The sequence below is a fragment of the Perissodus microlepis genome, chromosome 3, assembly GCF_051167445.1.
Source record: "Perissodus microlepis isolate ML-2025 ecotype Zambia chromosome 3, ASM5116744v1, whole genome shotgun sequence".
NCBI lineage: Eukaryota > Metazoa > Chordata > Actinopteri > Cichliformes > Cichlidae > Perissodus > Perissodus microlepis.
In genome coordinates, this window is record NC_140463.1 from 51,005,551 (window position 1) to 51,008,518 (window position 2,968).

A 2,968-nucleotide genomic window follows, 5' to 3' on the forward strand; every position below is an offset into this window, starting at 1 on the left:
CAGAAAGCTGTCTCAGAGATTTAAGCTGTATGTTTCCACAATTAGGAACATATTGAGAAAATGGAAGACCACAGGCTCAGTTCAAGTTAAGGCTCAAAGTGGCAGACCAAGAAAAATCTCGGATAGACAGAAGCGATGAATGGTGAGAACAGAGTCAACCCACAGACCAGCACCAAAGACCTACAACATCATCTTGCAGCAGATGGAGTCACTGTGCATCGTTCAACCATTCGGCGCACTTTACACAAGGAGATGCTGTATGCGAGAGTGATGCAGAGGAAGCCTTTTCTCCGCCCACAGCACAAACAGAGCCGCTTGAGGTTTGCTAAAGCACATTTGGACAAGCCAGCTTCATTCTGAAATAAGGTGCTGTGGACTGATGAAACTAAAATTGAGTTATTTTGGCATAACAAGGGGCGTTATGCATGGAGGAAAAAGAACACAGCATTCCAAGAAGAACACGGTAAAATATGGTGGTGGTTCCATCATGCTGTGGGGCTGTGTGGCCAGTGCAGGGACAGTATCAGCAGATTATGGAGACCAATGTCCAGGAATCAGTAACAAAGCTGAAGCTGCGTCGGGGCTGGATCTTTCAACAAGACAACGACGAACCACTGCTCAAAACCCACTAAGGCATTCATGCAGAGGAACAAGTACAACGTTCTGGAACGGCCATCTCAGTCCCCAGACCTGAATATTATTGAAAATCTGTGGTGTGAGTTAAAGAGAGCTGTCCATGCTCGGAAGCCATCAAACCTGAATGAACTAGAGATGTTTTGTAAAGAGGAATGGTCCAAAATACCTTCAACCACAATCCAGACTCTCATTGGAACCTACAGGAAGCGTTTAGAGGCTGTAATTTCTGCAAAAGGCGAATCTACTAAATATTGATTTCATTTCTTTTTTTTGTGGTGCACAAATTTATGCACCTGCCTGATTTTGTTTAAAAAATTATTGCATGCTTTCTGTAAATCCAATAAACTTCATTTCACTTCTCAAATATCACTGTGTGTGTCTCCTATATGATATATTTAACTCACATTTTTTATTGTAACAACCAATGATTTATACAGGAAAATAATGACTATTAACAAGGTTGCCCAAACTTTTGCATCACACTGTATGATGTAACTTCCTGTTCCCTTAAATAACCCTGTCACTGCAAGAGTCTGCTGGCTGCCACACAGTAAGTTTTTCTGAGAATTCTCCTTTTACAGCCATCTTTACTTTCAGGGAAATCTTTCAGAGATTTCAGTTCAGTGTTGTCTCTCTGTGATAAAATCTGAGGAACATCTTCAGCTGCAGCCTCAGCCTTCCAGTCGGAGCCTTTTTCATGATGGGGAGTCTGACTGTTTGATGAGGCCCAACTTCAAAGTCTTGCTGAGCAAATTTGAGAAAATATTGTATATATTTAAGGTTAAAATATGAATACATATAATATATAATATGTTAAAATGTGATACAATCAGTGAAAGAAGTTATTTAAAAACAAAAGCTTTGTTAGAGTCAAAGTAAAAATAGTTCTTGCTGAACAATAGTGCTGGATTTCAAATCTAAATTCTAGTTAAACATGACAGCATGAGAGTTTCTTTCAACCATCAAATTACTCCTTATTACTCAGACACTTTTAATCCAGCTGCTGAAAGATGATTTACGATGTAGCGGAGGTTTTCAAAATATTGTTTCATGTTTTAATATATATGTATATACTTTTAATTAACAGTGAATCAGTGTGAGTCAATGCATCGTGTGTGCTTCATGTCTGCAGCTAGTGGACTGATAGTAGAAGTAGAGCAGCTGATGGCAGCTTCCTCTGCCTCACACTGCTGTCTGACTGCATTCAGGTGACACTGAGATGAAGCAGGAAAAAAGCAGCTGATATTTGGACAGCACGCATGATGGAAAGGAGGATTTCAGTTGATGTGCACATGAATGATTTGTGTTTCCTCTGCAGGTGAAGGTAGAAAGTGTGTGTGAGCTGATGTGAATTTAGCAGCATGGATCAGTGTGAGGACAGAGAGGAGGGAGTCCCTCCCTCTAAAACCACTCTGTGTGGGGAACATGAGAGCCAGACCAAAGCTCAGAGGTGAGATGACCGTCTCTAACTGTCCATGACTCTTCTCCATGTCACAGCTCAGCACTCACATCACTGCTTCATCATTATTCACAGGAAGAAACGAGGAACTAAACGCAAACATGAACCTGGACCCAGCTGTGTGTCCTTAAAGAGTGACCGGTCTAAAGATAGTGGCATTAATTTTCAAGTCCAGCCTCTGTCTACTGCAGGGAGGTGAGCTGTTAGTAACATGAACTCTTTGATTTAACTGCTTGATATTGTTGGATAAAAACTACAGTGCAAACATATCATTTCCTCAATCCCATTTAAACTGTCTCTTAAAAACAAGCCTTTGGTTCCTAAGCAACTGAAAATCTACTTCAGCTGTCCATCTGCATCTAAAGGTCAAAGGTCACTCTTTCGAGGATGCCAATGTTCACATTTTGGACAGAGAAGACAGATGGTTTGAAAGAGGAGTAAAAGCCGTCTATGTCCACTGTAAACAACCATAGTAGTAATATACCTGTACTATTTTTGCCCGCCCACCCCCACTGTACGGGTTCATGAGCGTGCGTGTACACATGCGTCTTCCCCTGTACAAGGCACTTTTGCTTGTTTATATTCACTTCAGTTCATATATGTTTAACCAGGGTTTTCATTTAATCATTCAATTATGTTTTAATTAAACTACTTTTTGTGGATTCTGGACGTGTCTCAGCAACAGTTATACAGGCATAAGCTCTTAAAAGTAATCCGTTGTTTTACCAATGCCTTGACAACCCTGAAATGGCGATCCGACTTTTTAAATTTATCTACAACTGGTCAGAAAAAATGTGTTTACAATCCTGGTTCTAACGACATTTCACCGGTCATTTTATTTTTAAAAATTTAATTGGTTTAATTTAACCACAC

General features: G+C 40.2%; 1 long non-coding RNA gene across 1 annotated transcript; it reads left to right on the forward strand.

Annotated features, from left to right (window-relative positions):
* Nucleotides 1–1,894: 1,894 nt before the first annotated feature.
* LOC146391813 (uncharacterized) lies at nt 1,895–2,248 on the forward strand. Its single transcript, XR_014798949.1, has 3 exons — nt 1,895–1,960; nt 1,994–2,086; nt 2,171–2,248. It is a non-coding gene; the product is annotated as an uncharacterized LOC146391813 (long non-coding RNA).
* The last annotated feature ends 720 nt before the right edge of the window (nt 2,249–2,968 follow it).